The 17,726-nt window shown below is 32.0% G+C and overlaps 1 protein-coding gene and 1 pseudogene across 3 annotated transcripts in view; one reads left to right on the forward strand and one right to left on the reverse strand.

Moving 5' to 3' along the window:
* The window catches only part of SPOCK3 (SPARC (osteonectin), cwcv and kazal like domains proteoglycan 3), a 319,126-nt gene that overhangs the window by 69,034 nt on the left and 232,366 nt on the right, over positions 1-17,726 (reverse strand). The window lies entirely within an intron of this gene.
* LOC120613668 (uncharacterized) lies at positions 15,357-15,475 on the forward strand (annotated as a pseudogene).

Raw genomic sequence — 17,726 nt, forward strand, 5'->3', positions numbered from 1 at the left:
GAGAAGGAGGGGGACTGTTACTGGGGAGCAACTGGAGTGAGAAAAACATATCGTAAATAGTTAACAAAATTCTTATTGAAATCGAAATGCTGCAAACAGAAAGACTGAGCCTCTCTAAATTGTGTAAAATTCCTAATAGAAGAGTGCAAGCACTCTATGACCAATCTGGTAGACGCAAAAGAAGCTCATTCAATAACACAGGACCAGGCAGAAAGAAGATGAAGAGTGCACAGAAGCACTTCCCGCTACAGCACATACTGCTAAGGGTTTCCATAAGCACATGTTGGAAAGAGACCAAGCTTGTCAGAGATTCCCACTGCATCCCTCATTCTCAATGCGCACGCACATGCACTCGCATGTGCACACACACACACACACACACACTCATAAATATAGCTACATGTTTAAATTAATTGTATTATAAAACTCAAAATTCACGTATAACATAGGTTTGGTGATTCTCAGTAACCCTTTCTAGAGACAATAAAACTAGAAATAAAATTATTTTGGGTATCATTACACATAAGTATTTTAATGAGAAGTGTCTTGACCAGCAGTTACGGAGTTTGGTTCTCTGCGCAGGTAGCTGGAGTAATCAATCAGTCCTCCTTATCCTAAGAGTGAAATAACCATTAGGATGATCTAAAAGTCATGGATCTGATTGGAAGTCTACTCAGAACCTGTCTACAAACAGACCTTCTGAGAAATGCATTAGGCAATGAATTCGGTTGCGTTAAATTATTCCAATGAGTATGATTGCTGAAGGGTGAATAACAAAATGAAATACTTAGATAAGAAAGTGTCCTGGAGGTTACTCCATCAAGGAATACATAGTCTTTCCCTCAGTTGGTTCAGATTAAAGCAGCAAGTAAATCCCTCCTTCCTCCTCCTCCTCCCTCTCCCACTCCTCCCTCCTCTGTATTCTCCATACCTTTCTCAACACTCTTTACCAGCAAACACTAAAAACATCCTCACCTTTATACTTCAATAAAAGTAAATTCCACTTTATTGAATTTGACTTTAAAATTCTAGGTCAGCACTTTTAAAATGGCAAAACCCCACTTCAATAGATGTTAAAAAAATTATGCCAAAATAGCCTTGAGCAGTAAGTTTGTTTAAGGTTAAATAAAGTTAAATAAATTTTCTTTGTAGTGTGGGATCCCCATTGCCTTTCCTGTGCTATTTATGTTGTGGCTCTCTCCAGCTTGGAGCTCTAAAATGTGGCACTTCCCAGCAGCAATGACCTCTGGACCTACCCTTGTCATATACAATATACTGGAGATTCTGAGAGGCTGTTGTACATCTCTTTCTGCAGGATAGAAGCTCACCCTCTCCTTTGTGCCGACTTTCCTGCAGTTTTCATTGCAATATGTGCTGAAATGAAAACTGCCAATTAGCAAAGTCGGCACAAAGGAGAGCATTTTGGCAGCAGCTGTAAAACTTTTCAATGCTTGTCTAGTGTGGGATTCCTCTTGACACTCTGCCTTTTGTTTCTGCAGCTCTTAAGAATATTCTTTTACATCCGTGGATTTATTAGCTCCACTTTAGTAATTCCCAGATGATATTCTGCTCTCTTTTGGCCCTCTAGACATTTACACTGTATGCCCTAGCTAGCCTGAATGATGGCATTTGTTCAACATATTGTACTTAATCAAATTAAGTCTTCTCCTTAGTTCTGTTAGCCAGCTGTGTTTTTTTAGCACAGAACCTTAAACTCTGAAATGTGTTTAACTTCAGGAGTGTATGCAGCAAGCAGGTTGGAATTGGGTCAGGCTCCCTCAAAAGCCAGAAATAAAATCTTAGAAAATGAGTGCAGAGATTAAATTTAGAAAAAGCAGGTGGGAGGTAGACTTCCTACTCCATGCACATGATATGTCTTTTGTGGCTTGCGATGTTTGAAGGCAACAAAGTTAAGAGTCTTAGAAAGGAAAAAAAATAGAAAGATAGTAAAACTATGAAAAATACTTAATGTAACAAATTAAACTGGAAAATAACAAAAAGATACACCTGTCAAGTTCATGGGTTGGTATACAAGGGATATATTTGAAGAGTTAAGAGAAAATACCCAATTTAGTTATTAATTGGAGTATGACTTTAACTCTTATTAAAAAATAACTTTAAACATTTAAAAATTCTTTTAAAATTATATGTTATGCTCATTAATTGCACAAAAATTGGACAAATTACTCTTCCCAAGTAGACACCAGAAATCTATAAAATGTTTCTACTAATAGTACCTGAATCTTCTTTTTTTCCTGTGTTGCTAATATCCTCATATTTAGCAGGTAAAGAAAGTAAAAATAAATATTGAACTAGATCTTCATCATTTCTTTACTTTTCTCTTAAGAACTTTCAACAGCCATCTCCTATCTACAAATGGTTCCACTTATATTATAATTTACAATTTGTGGCCACAAGAAGCATAATTTTTACATAATTACTATTATTATATTTTAGCATGTTTCTGTGGCTAAGAATCATACACCCAGCTTAAACTTATTTTACAAACACTAAGTCATGTAGCATTATTCAATTTATATAAATTATTTGGGTTTTTGTTTCTTTAATTTAAAAATAATGGATGTACTATTTTATTTCTACAAGATTGCAAAGTAGTACATTACAAAATGCAGTAAAGTCCTATTTCTAAATAACTACAAAAATAAATTTTAATTAGTAATATCCTTCTTAAGGTTTTCCTCTATTAACTAATCAAATCAATAACTATAAGTTATTAATACAAAAGTAGAGTATTCATAAATATGAAACAGGAGAAAAATCAGTATATTGAAAAAACAATTTCAAATATTATAGCTCTATGCAGAGTGTTCTTTAAAGAGTGCGATGAATAATTTAATCAGATTATCAAATAGTTATGCAAGATTATATAATATACAGTGAAGTACATCTTGTTTTAATTCCTTTACTATAAAAAATCAGGAATATTTACTACAAATTCCTCTTTATCTGATCATACATGCATGTCTACTCTGAAAGCATAATATTAGAAGGCCACTGTTAAGTTTATTAACTTGTTAAAAATAATTTTAACTTGTTAATAATTTTTACCCCTTTGTTCCAAATGAAAATATATGGCTATTCAGAAATTTTAGATAAAGTATAAATGCATTAAGAAAAAAAATATTCTGTTTTCCCAGAGAAGAAAATCTGTTGATTGATATGTATCCTGGGAAAGTAGTTTTTTAAAGAGAGATAAACATTGATATGAATGCAGTAACATAATTGGGGTTCTATACTTTGTTTTTACATAACACTTAATATTCCTAAAAAATTTAATGGCTTCATTAAAACAACACATGCTTTATTTACCAATTCTCATGTTACTGGACATTTAGATTGTCTCTAATTACCTGTGTCATATTTTTTTTCAATAATAACTTGTGTTCAATAATTTTGTGATTTTATGATTATTAATTTAAATATATGCTCAGAAGATATACTAGGTCAAAGACTCAGAGCTCTTTAAGGATTCCGATGCAAGTTGGTTTTCAAAAGTTATATTTTTATAGTACCCTCTCAGCCAGTCTCATTTCACCTACCTTTTAAGCCCCAATATTATTATTTCATAATTATTATTTCATTAATTTGAAAGTCCAAAATTATCATGTTCACTTTAATTTGAACTGTTTGATTATTGATGAAATTGAATAGTTGCAATAAAAATACATTTTTATGAAATTTCTGGAAAATTCCTTTTATCTTTCTATGAGAATTTGATAGTTTTCAATTACTGTCTGATTCTTAATATATTGAAAGTATTAAGCCTTAGGATACAATATTTGTAGTGAATATTCTTTACATTTTTTTTTTTTTTGCCTTTGAACATGTTTAGACAACTTGATTTGGTACCATTATCTGGTAAAATGTAAACCATGTCTAAGTTGCCACTTTAAAGGTTCAATCTATGCAGACCTGTAAAAATAACATATTGTTTTAGCTATTTAAACCACTTTCCAAAGGTAGATATTGCAAAATATGTAAAACTTGAGTCTTGATAATCATGCTTCTATCATGCAGAGAACAAATATTAAATTTGTCATGCATCCTTGAGATAAACACAAAATAAACTCACTGCACCATGTATGTTATTATCTCAGAACTGTTTGCTAATATATTTTATTTGAGAATTTTTCATCTACATTTATGACTACATTTTTTCCTATCGCACTATTTATGTTTGGTTTTGAAGCTAAGGCTTCCATGGTCTGAAGAATTGAGAAGTGATTCTGCTGAGGGAGTGGAGAAGGGATATCTCTGGAAAACTGTGGGCATGATTCAAATGAGATGTTTCTTGCATTTTAGGACTTAGGCAAAAGAATTCGGGAAGGATATTTTCTTTGCAGGATGTTTTACTATTGAATCAATTTATTTAATGTTATAGATCTATTCTGGATATTCTTCCTTTTGTATTAACATTTTCCTATGAATTTATTCTCCTCAGGTACATTTTCAAATGTAATGCTATCGAGTTGTAGATACTATTATTTTCGTATTTAATCTAAAAAACTAGCTTTTTGCCTTTCAAATCCTATTTTATCTTTTTTTTGAAATCATTAATTTTTGCTCTTGCTTGATTTTCTTCCTTTTATAGTCACTGATTTTACTAATTAAAATACCATTAATTACTGATATATTTTGCATTTAAGTTTAATGATACGTCTAACGTTTTACATATTTTCATTTTTTCCACATTTCCATTTTTGTCAGGGTATTTTGTTCACCATATATTTTTCATGTCAAGCAGACAGCTTTAAATTCACATAAAATGAATTCATCTGGTTTTATTAGCCAGTGATGGGTACTCGGTTTACCTTCTGGTACCGAGAATAGAGTTAATTATATTCCTTAGTTCAAGAAACACTTTCTTCTTCAGGTCATGAAAAATCTCATCCATTTTCTTCCATTATATGTTTTCCTCTTCAGAGTAGACCCCTATATTCCTTTTCCCCACAGGTATGCATTTTAATATTTTTACATACTTCTGACATATATTGATTTTGCTTGTTTTAATTCATATAAATGTTATTGTTTTAGAAATCATCTTGTTCTTACTTTTCTTATTCGATGATATTTTTTTAAATGTACTCATTCATCACATTATATATATATATACATATATATACATACGTATATATATACATATATTGACACATACTCGTATATATACACATATACACACAGACACACATATCACATTTATCACATATGCTAGTGGCTGTAATATTTTTTCTTGGTTTATAGAAATTCTACATAATTATTAATGTCTTGTGAAATTTGGGCATTTTAAATATCTTCTACTCTGTCACACGTTTATTAGATGTCCTTCTTTGAATGGAAATCCTTATATATGATGTAAAAAGATCCACTGATTTTTTACCCTTGGTTTTGATTTTTAGGACCTTGTCAAAAAATCCTTCCATTTTACAGAATCAAAGATATTTTCCTATATTTGCTTCAATTAGCTTTATACTTTTGCTTTTCAAATTGAAGTCTTTAATTCAACTAGAGTTCAAGATACAAATTATAAGTTAAATGTCTAACTGCATTTCTCCATATATATCAAGATTCCATATTCACATTGTTCCTGAATTATTACATTTTATCATATTGAGTTATTTATTTGTTCTGCTTTTATGACTATACTTTTTATTATGTCTTAGTAGCTGTCAAGTCTCCTTCTTTATATTATTCTTTATTACGACTGGCTTTAAGCATAAATTTTCAATTAAGATTTTTCTGTAATTTCGAAAATGCATATTATAACTTTGATTATATATATATTACACTTATAGATTAATTTGGGACAAGTAAATATCTTTACAATTTAAATATTTTTACTGATAAATATATATTCAAGTTTTCAGATCTTTTTTCATGTTCTTTATTATATATGATATATTATTTTCTCTTTAAAATTTTTGTGCATTCCATTCTATAGAGATTTGCTTTCTATTAAGAACTAAAACTTGCATTTTCTTATGTTACCAAGTTGATTATTTCTGGTATAGAGGAATATTATTTATTTTATCAATTATTCTTCTATCCAGATATTTCTGAATTTTCATTTCTTAAATTTTCAAATTTTGTTAGAGTTCATAGAAATAATTATAGTATTTGCTAATAGGAATGGATTTGTGTCTCTCTTCTTAACCTTCATATTTATTCCTATTTCTTAAACAATTGGCCCACATTTCTAATAGTACTTTGAGAAAATAGAGGGTAGTCTTACATTTTTCCTGACATTAAAGAGAATTTATCTGAGGTAAGTATGGTATTTTTTGTGAGACTGTTTAAAAAAAGAAAAAAAAGTTTTTTTCATCTAAGAAATCTAAACCAAATCCAGAAAGAAAATTTCCTGTGAGTACTCATAAAAAAGTGATCATATAAAATAATCAGCAGTTCCAATAAGTTCACAAAGAAAGTTCTCTCATCTATTACTATGAACCAGAACATCACATAGAAAACAATTCCTGAAGTGCAACAATTCCAGTATGGAAAACAGATATGTATCCAATCCTTCTAACATAATCCAGAAAAAGATTTATAAAAATTCCATTAAATACAATGAGAATTATTTCTTTTTCTCTTATCATTATATTGATTACTATTAGTAATACTCTCATCATCATCATTTGGTCTTTCAAGTGAGCTTTGCATAGCTATTGCTCAACAGTTTTCATTCAGATGTTATCCTTAGCTAATTTCCTGGCAAAATTAGCACTCCATGTTCTCTAGTAGGAAGGAAAATAGTATTAGTTATGGTCAAACAAAGAGTGCAGTTGACAATTTTTTTTAAAAAATTGATAGATTTTAGAAGAATACACACCTGAAAAGTATTTTACATTCAATCAGATATCAGCTAATGGAATACTTACATGTATAAATGTTTCTCCTTAAGTTTTTAATCCTCATTAGTCCTTATTATTACATCAGCAACTCCATGTTGCATGGACACATTATTTCTAGGTTGATAATACCTCGAGATAAATTTAATCAAATATATGATTCTGCCATTAAGACAAATATATTTATCACATACAAAACTGAGCTTCTAATTAAATATAATGATAAACACTGCAGTTCTGTACTATTTCAATCATGACTATGGAGCTTTAACAGTGAACTAGTTAAACCTCACTCTCTGCAACTTTAACATTAGTTAAAAGTCCCTTCTGAGAACTATAAAGGAGACACTTGCTGAAGGTATTCTAATTCACAGTGTGTAGAACCTGAAGTGAAATAATTTAATGAGATTCTGTGGAATAACATAGCCTACACTCCTATTTTAAATTACCCTGTCCTCTGACATTCTGGATGGAGAGCACAATAATAATAAATGTAATGATAATGAAATGCTACTGTCTCCAGTCCATAGGTCTTTAGATGCATGAGAAAGAGTTATAGAAGAGAGTTTAATACAAATGAGGAAAAGGAAATATTATTTAAGTTAGCAGGCTACAATGGAGAGGTTTGTTCCAAAATAATGCAAAAGGAAGTGTGAGTAGCAATGTTTAAGCTGCTGGAATTATTACTAAAAAAAGGCATTATTATTTGTTTAATAAATAGCCACACTTTAAGATGAATGGTTTATAAGCCTTGTACACTGAGAATGAAATGTCATGTTTTTCGAAAAGGCATTTGGCTCACAGTGATTACTGATTAATGAACTATATTAAAAATGAAATCATTAAAGGTAAAGAAAACTGCTTAATGGTTTTAAAGATTAAGTAAACAAACATCATATGTTAATATTAAAGGTAAACAAAAGCTAAATAATTATATTTAGGCATGGTTTCCAAATTAGTAGTAGCCATATAATAAAAAATAAATCAGAACATAAAATAATTACAATGATTTTAATGGTAATACCAACATTTCTTAATTTCTAAAGACTGATTTGTGAAAGAAATAAGTAAAACTGAGAAGAGCTTCATGTTAAAGCAAAAATTATCTTAACTGCCAATATATATATACACACATACCAGAAAAAACATGTTTTAAATTTTATTATTTTATATGTATATAATATATGTATATGGTAATTTGTTTGCTTAAGAAACAAATGACACTATTTTCAAAAATTATTATTTGTATTTTGGTTGTCATTTTAGCAAAATAATTTAATTAACTACAAACTATTACATAATTCCGACTTTATTTTTGTTGTTGCTTCTTAATTCCAAAGTTGCACATTGTGGGAAAAAAAAGTTCTGAAATAAATCATACACTGAGTACCATCTGGAATAACCTGGGTTTATAAAGTTTAATTTTCATAAAATCTATACCAAATACTCTTAGAAGGGATGATCATAATATTCAAATATAGATCACAAAATAAATCTTGTAAAACTCAAATTCCTCTGGGAATCCATAATCTAAGTTATAAGCTTATTCATCCTTCTAGCTGTTTATTAGTCAGAAAAAAAGATTACTTGCTGAAAAAGTCAAACTCTATCAGTATAAGTCTATTCCTTTGATCCCATATGGCAAAGCAAAACAATGACACTGTTCTAAGTGTAAATTCCCCATACTATTTGGAATCAGGACCTATCTAAACCAAACCTATCTCTGGCCAAAATCATACCAAATGTCCTCATTATTATCTTTAAAATACTGTGATACCGTGACATGATTTTATGTTTACCTATTCGTGGCTTTAGTGAAATTTTTAGTTTCGATCATTAAGCCTAAATTTTTTAAAAAAGAAAGTTTTTAAGAACAACCATATGCTAAGAAAATAAAACAAATTTTCAGTTAGAGGGAAGAACTGTGAGTTTGTGTTTCATTAATTATTCAGAAAATTACAAAGCTGCTCCCACGCTAATGGAGCAGAGCTCTCAATTTGACTCAACTGAGCAACCGCTGAGAAATGCCTGGGAGGCCTCTCTGGTGCTTGATCTTGCAGGATCAGCAGTAATAGTTAAAAGAAAAGTGCTGTTCATTTTACAAAGTGTAAAATGGTGACACTTTGTTTTTTTTGTTTGTTTTTTTTTTTGAGTTAAAGCATCAGAGATAAACACATGCTGAATTAGTCAACACTTTCATAGTAATAAGTGTGAGGCCATCTAATAAACCAGCAAAACTTTGAGTCTCCCTTCTCTCAGAGTTCTATACAAAACTCTCAAGGCAGTAGCTTTTTTACACGTTTGTGCTATCGGTTTCTAGAATATCTGGGTCAGAAGATGAATACATTCAAACATCTATATTATTTATAGGAAGGAAATATCACTGCATCTTTTTTTTGCTATTGAGTCAGTGTCATCCTTTATTCAAAAGACAACTGTGGAGCATTATACTCCAATAAATTATATGGTAATAACTAATGGTGCATTAACAAGTCATATGGTGATTTATATTTTAAAAGTATTTTTAGACTTCAAGTTTCAGATCCAACATGTAAAGAGCATGAAAGTTATTATCCCTGTCTTTAAATCAAGAAAAACTGAAAGAAACTAAAAGTCACTTACTTTTTCTGGACTCTTCCGAAAACCGAGATTATAGGGCAAACCACCACCCTGAAATCTATGAGTTGAACAAATCTAGTTAGAACGCCTGAGATTTATTTACTTCACAGGTAAGCTGATGCATGTCATAAAAAAGTGGAAACACATAAATAGTAATTTTGATTTATTGCTAGAAGCTGAGCATGAACTAGCTTGAGAGTGAGAAACTCTTGGAAGCTGAAGCCAAAAAGAGAGTGGCTCCACTTTTTTTAAAATTATAAATTATTTTTAAAATTTTATTTTATTATTAGTTTCAAGTATACAGTATATTAGGTAGACATTTACATAGTTTATAAATGATCCCCCTGATGGCTCTTTCTCTCCTCTGGCGTTCCACCTCACCATTATATTAATGCTAACTGCACTCCCTATGTCATGCTCCCCATCCCCATGACCATTTATCTATCAATTACTCATTTGTGCTTCTTTAACCCTTCATCCCTTTCTTCCACCATCACACCCAACCCCACCTTAGCGACTTCACTTTTACAAGCTATTGTTCCAGAAACCCCACAGTATTCTCATGGAACAGATTTAAGAAAACTCTCTACATGGCCCTGGCACCAGGAATGAGAATAGCCATCATGAAGTCTTCTGTCCCCTTTCCCTGACAAACTCCTAATCTCTGGGGACCAAGGATAAGGACTTCACCAGAGGGCATTCCTGATACTCCATCCCAATCCAGGGAAGGGAACTCTGCTCTACTGTAGCTAGAGAGAGACAGCTAGGATGTGCTGGCTTGGAGAAGAAGATGCTGGAGGCAGAAATTGATAGGGGCACAGAAATGTTAATTTTAACAAAATGCTGCTGATGAGAAACTTCTGGGGGCTTCCATCTTGTGGAGCCTCTACAGTCATAGGTTTGCCTTCTAGAAACCCAAGGGAATATCATTCTGTGGCTCTGGTAGGAGAGGAAAAGAGTAACCATTTTGAAATAAGCCCAGAGCTTTCTCCATAACAAAGACCTACTTTCTAGGGGAAAAGACTTTGCCAGAGCCTTTTCCTGGACAGGAAATTCCCCCAACTCCAGTCTCTCCGACCTCCATATTTTCCCTAAGGACTCAAACCAACCAACCAACAAATAAACAGCATAATGAACAGGGGAGAGAGCTTTAAGAAACTAGAATGGGAACTCTGTAGTTGGATAAGGAAATAGTGGTCAGGAAGAGAAAAAACCTCTATGCCTGGAGGAGGGACAAAACCACTTTCCTAAGACACAAGTCCACTAAAAGTCTAAAACAATCAGAAAACGAGAAAAATCCCTCCTTCCTCATCCTCCCGCATACCTGACCAGCACTCAAACACGCCTCCAATAAACAACAACAACAACAACAGTAAATAACAACTGAAAGAACTGTCAGGTGCTAACACTCTGAGTAGTATGAAGGGAAGCTCCCTAAAAGAGGGGAGGACAAAACAATGACATGAGGAATTTAACACCTTTGATGCCCATAGCTATAATAATCACAAGACACCACTCAAATCCTAGCCACAGTAACATAATCCTCACACTAAAGGCTTATTTAACCTCAGTGCTTACTACCAGGTTTCTCTCCAGCTTCCCACAAAAAATTACAAGGCATGATGAAGTTTTTTAAAAAAATTAAAAGCAGTCTGAAGAGACAGAATGACCCATTGTTAGAGCCAATGTCATTTGTTTGGATAGTGAAATGATCAGAGAGAGAATTTAAAATAACTATGATTAACATGTTGAAGACTAAAAGAGAAGAGGAAACATAAAAATGCAAATGATTAACATAAGCATAGAGATAAAAATATAAGGATCAAAAGAAAGTAGTAGAAAAAAAATCACAATAATAGGAATGAAGAACGTCTTTAACAGGTCATCAGTAAACCTGATAGTCAAGGAAAAAAATCAGTGAGTTTTAAAATAGGTCAAGAGAAACTTCCTAAACTAAAATGCAAAGAGAAAAAAATAATGAAAGCCATAAAATAAAAACAAAACAAAACACCCAGAACATCCAGGAACCATGAGATTGTATCAAAAGCTGTACCATTTGTTTAATGAGAAAAGCAGCAGGAGAGCAGGATAGCAAAATATTTAAAGAAAGAATACACAAGACCCTTTCAAAATTAATGATAGACACCAAACCACAGGTTCAAAAAGTACAGAAAATATCAATTTAAATAAACACAAAGCAAAATGAAAACAAAACCAGAAAAAATACATACATCACATTCAAACTGTAAAAAATGCAATGAATGTTAAAGACAGCTGAGGTGGGGAGTGCTGACCTACAGAGAAACAGGATAAGAATTATAACCAACGTCTATCAGAAACAATATAAGCAAAAAAGATCGAAGTGAAATCTTTAAAATATTTAAAGAAAAACAACCGCCAAACTTGACTTCTATAACCAGTGAAATTATTCTTCATAAGTAAAGGAGAAATAGTCTCTCAGACAAATAAAAACTACAGCAATTTATTTCCAGTAAAAAGCTGTGTGTTTAAAGCAACAATAATAACAATTTATTGGGTGTTCATAGCCCATCACTATAACTAATTAATAGAATAGAAATCAAACCAAGATTGTAGGATTCTAAGTTCTTGCTCTTATACTATTTATTCAGTTAATGTTTCTGTATAGATTAAAGTCATTTCGATTTTTAAAATTAGCTTCAAACTCAGCAATTAATTACCTTAAAATAAAGAACTTCGTACACTAATAATATTTTTGTTATAAACCTTCATTGAAATGAAAGTCTTCAACTCAAGTGTCTACAGAAGACGTACTATACTTTAATAATTATGGTATAGAAAACTCTAATGTCCCTTCTCTAAGATTTTTTTATTACACATTATTTTGATTCCCGAACAACAAATTCATAAATGCAATTCATTTAATTTCAACAATTATTTTCTGACCACCTTCTATAAACAAGGCACTGGAGAAGATGTATGAAGTGGGCTTGGTAGTTGGGGAAGGGTGTAGAACTCAGGAGATGTCCGAGGGACAGATTCAAAAGGAAAGTAGAAGGCAAAGTAGAATCAAAGAGCTCAACAGCAAGTGGATATTCACTAGGAAGCAGGGAAGAATTTGTGAATCATATTGTTGAGAGACAATTCTGCATGGGCTCTCTTTTGTGTCAACACATATTGTAATAGCTTGTGTTCTTGTATTATCTTTGTAGAGCAAATGGTCTTGTGAGATTAAGAGTGTCTACCTACAGAGCAGAAGGCAGGTATAATTCTGTCCAGAAAAATTAAGATAAAGTCTTCCTCTGGGGTTGAGATTGGACATGCTTGCTATCAACCTTCTTATGACTGGGGGTATCTTGAGCTTGGGGTTTCTCAGATGAGACTAAAACCCACTGTGTGCACAGCATCACCCTGGGATGCTCCACATCACACCTGTGGGATAGGGGTTTAGGGGAATAACGGTGAACATGAACCTTGTCTTGTGAGCAATCAAGTCCTCTGTCTCCGATCTAGGAGTCTCCTGTCTGCTGCCAGAATCTCTGAAACTATGTAGGCTAATTTGTTGGCTTCCAAGTTGGGAAAAATCTGAGATCCTTGAAGAATAAAGATCCTTGAGGAATAGAAGTTGTAATTCAGGTCCTGTGCTAAGAACATTTTCTACGCTTTATTCAATTTAATCTTCAAACCCGGTGGATTTTATTTTAATGATATTACAAATGGGAAACTGAAAATGACTGTTTCACTATTTTCTTCAAGGTCAAACATCAACTCAGTGGCAGGATCCTAATGTAAGCACATGTCTGACCATGACACCTGTGAGTTTAAACAGTAGGATTCACTGACTCTCTGGATACTCAGGTTTTAAATAAAAGACTTTATCATGATCACAATTTTTAGAAATGTAAATTGTAGAACTTAATCTAGTACATAAGATGTATGCAAAACGACAGACAGAAAATTAGGCCAGATGCAAATTTAATAGTTTATGGAAAGAAGTAATGCCTAAAGTTGTAGAATTTTAATAAAATTGCCTGACCTAGTTAAGTAATTGTACCAATACACTATATTTAGTATATGAATAGACTAGGACATCAAAAGGTTTTGGTAATATGTCTAAAAGTGAAGCATTTTTCCTTAAATAAATGTATGCTTTATTTTTATTATATTTAAATGTGGCTAACATCCGTAAGAAAATTATCTGATAGCAGTAACTGCTATACAAAGGTTTTTAAAGGACATATGGTGATATCTGTCATATTTATAGTATATGAATCATTAATAACATATAGGTATTAATTTAGGATATGTTGGTCATTGCTTTTAATAATCAATGCCACATTTCTGTACTATCATTCCATCTTTAAAAGAATAACTGAAAACTATTATTAAAACATTTACATTTGAAAGAAGTTAAATCCCTATTTAGTTTAACATATAGCTTCAGATTTTCTTGTAGGCATCCTTTTTTAGTCTATAAGTGTATCATTAATGTTAGTGGTAGAAGGCTGTAATTATGATATTTTTTCAGTTATTATAGCATTTAATATAGTATATAGGATATTATTCTTAACAACATTGGAATTAGAGGACAAAAAGTCAATACTTTTAATTTCTGAGAGAATATGATATTTTATTTGATATTTGTTCAGCTATACTATTTACCAATCCTAAAATCAAATAAACACTTTTCTGATATTGCAGTTCTAAAGAGGTCTACCATCGATACATCCCTTTTAAGAAAGCATAAAAGGATATATTCAAGAAAATCAAAGGGGACAACATGAGAAAAAGAAAGATACTGGATCCAAGAAAATGTGGATACGGTGTAGAAGTACAAGTCACACAAGCTAGAGATGAAGGTTTACTGCAGGCTTGGACAACAACAGGTCTGGACTGGAGCAGAAGGCTAGAAAGTTACAGAACACACAAGTGCCAAGCGCAGGGCAAGTGGTTCTATGAAACTGGAATGTTGCTTGCCCCATTTCCATAAATTCAGTAAGAAATGAAACAATCCTGAAAAAAAAAATTAGATAGTTTATTACTCATAGAACAGCAAGAGCATGAGCTGCTTGTTCACGTGGGTTCTCATTGTCTCCCAAGTCCCACAGAGGCAATGTGGAACTTCCCCCAATGGACCACTGCACATAGTGGCTCTATGGGATGGATGTAAGCAAAGCTCCTCAGGGAAGCAGGAGGCTTTACCATCTTGTAATTAAATAAACTTGCCCACTAACCTGGAGGTCAACACTATACCTAGAGTCCAAGGAGGTTTGCTTGAAAATGTTAAGACTTGTAGAAAACACACTAAAAATTGCTTCCCAACACATATTAAAGTTACAAAAATCACCAATAGACTAACTGTAATACCTGACTGTAATAATACCTGACTGCCACCATTGATAAATGGGGGGTGAAATAAGCTAAATTTTTATCTTTCAAAATACTCAGTAAATATTGTCTATCATTTATACATCGTGAGTAAAGGAATATATATATTAGAGTAATGATGAGAAAAACTAAAAGAACTAAATACATAAGTAGTTAAAAGTAGTTATCTCCAACAATAAAATTGAATTTTAATGGCTGAGACATTATAACTTGTTTGATACTAGTTAGTATTTTACCATGAGCATGAGTTATTTTGAAGTGTCAAAAAAAAAAAAATCCTCTTACAGAAATTAAAATTCTAAAACTTCCAGAAACATTTTAAACTTATTTGTGTGATTTGAAAAATATATTTTTTGTGGCTATTTTCTTTGGTACTATTAAACACCTTTTGATATTTTGTTTTGGTTCTACTGTTAGAGTTCTACCATTAAGTTAAAATCATTCCTTTTATGGTGACAGAACTGTCACACTTTCAGTTTAGATTTTCATTTAAAAAAATAATCACTCTACAGCCATGCTACCCTGAGTAAGCCTGATCCCATCTGATCTCAGAAGCTAAGCAGGGTTAGGCCTGGTTAGTACTTGAATGGGAGACCACCTAGGAAGCCTAGGTGCTGTAGGCATAAAAAAAAATAATAATAATAAATAAAAAAAATAAAAAATAATCAGAACTGTATCCTTCAGAACATCTAAGCTAAGAATAAATCAATATAAATACATTTTAAAGCAATGTGATATAAGTTTAAATGAATTAAGTGGTATCTCATATCAGATTTTTGGTGAGGATAAACAGAGGAAAAATTAAAATGGACAGTTAATAGAAAATAAAGTGGTAAAAGCCTTCATTATCTGGTCATTTTTGTTCAGAGGGAAATCATACTTCCATTATTAGAAATGATTTGGATAAAATCACACATTAAAATTCTTGAATAGATTTTTATTTCTGGTAATAACTTCATTACCAGTGATTTTATATTTGTGTAATATTACTAATTCTGTAAAAATAATAGAAACAGTAATCATTTTGCCAATAAGTAGAAAGCTGGCATGAATATACTTTAGAAGAAAATTCACAAGAGATTCATTAGGAATATATCAAGCAAGTTGTATATTGTTAAAATAACTATCTTTCTGCATCTCCCTGGAAACGTTAAAAATGCTTCCAGGGAAGATACAAACAAAATATCTAAGAAGAGAAAACCAAATGATGTATGTTTCCTTGTTGGCATCTAAGAATGTTTATTACATAATATTTTATAAAAATTTGGCTCCAGAAATGATACACTATCAGAAGTTGGCCAAGATTGTAAGTGAAGTTAGCTAATAAATTTTTAGACTTTCAATAAGAAAACTAAAATGATTTAAATTGCTTCTTTTAAATGTATACAGAAAAGTTTGCCTGTACTCAATTCATTTTGAAAACCTAATGTCATCCCTTATATATCTCTCCTTGGTAACTGTAACATAATATAAATACTGTAAGTTATTCTACATATATACCTCAAAATATATATTGTTATTGGAAGAGCTATGACCACAAAAGCAGAGAGACCCTAAATAGCCTACACTAATGACTAGTTATAAAGGAACAGCAAGCATAACTTCAAATCCTCACTCTGACATTTAGTAGCAATGTGACTTTAGACTGGTTACTTAACTTCTCTGTGATTCAAATTAATCATCTGTAAAGTGAGGATACAAACAGAATCCACTTCTTAGGGTTCTGTGAGAATTAAATGAAATAGTACAGGTAAGCTCCTAGAGGAGTGGCAAGCATACACTAATAAGGGCTAAATGATATTAGTCCAGCCCTTTTACTTGCTAAAACTTCAACACCCAACACATTTAAAGGATTTATTCAAATCACACCCCAAGGTGACAAATCTGGGTTAAAATCAGTCTCTTTATTCTTAGAAAGAAATATGTATAAAGTGGGCTTAAAAGACAGAAAGACTACCTAGTAACTACTTTAAATTAGGAATATCCTTTAACTGTATAACCTTTACTTTCCTCAAGTGTCCAACTGGTATACCAACAATACTCACATATTTTAAAGAGTTAATGAAATAACAGGGGCAAAGTACCTTACACATAATAGATGTCAGATATATGTTATTTTCACCACTTTCCCTCACATTCTACATATGTATTGTATTTTCTCAATGCCACCATATTGGCTGAAATAAAATTACATGTTGGGAATGGGAGATGAGCACAGGTAGAAGCAGGAACACACTTTTATTAAATACCTATTATATATGGTAAAAAATTTGTCTGCATTATTTCATTTAACTCCCAATAAACTGCAGTTGCTCTTTCTACAATCACTACCGACATTCTAATTGCCAAAGTCTGTAGCCATTTCTCAGGTTCATCTTACAAAACATCCTTACTTACAAAACATTCAAGAGTCAAGCTCACTATCTCTTTCAAGTCAGAATTTATTCCTCAGCTCGTGGAAGCTGTTCTTTCCTGTTTCTCATTTTAACCTCATTAAGTCCTCCAAAGATTCTTCTTTCTCCTCTGCCTGTGCTTATTAGTCTTTTCCTGACCTCTCACCCTGCTTTGCTCACGTTCTGCACCTCAGTGGATCACCGGTATTTACTCCAATCCAGACCTCTTCTTTCAGATGTGTAAGCACAAACATGTATAAACTTGGGCCATAGACACCTTAATTACATTGTGTTCAGTACTGAACCTAAAGACATCCCCATCTAAACTAGATATTTTAACAATTTTTACATCTTGCTTTTATGATAATCTTCTCAGGAATTGCTGCTGAGTTCTGGAGACCCCTCCTTTCTCAAATTCTATCAGTCAACAAGTCCTGACCATTTAGCTTCCAAAATATTTCTTACATCCATTACCTGCTTT

This window comes from Pteropus medius, unplaced genomic scaffold (assembly GCF_902729225.1).
Source record: "Pteropus medius unplaced genomic scaffold, Ma_sr-lr_union100, whole genome shotgun sequence".
Classification (NCBI taxonomy): Eukaryota; Metazoa; Chordata; class Mammalia; order Chiroptera; family Pteropodidae; genus Pteropus; species Pteropus medius.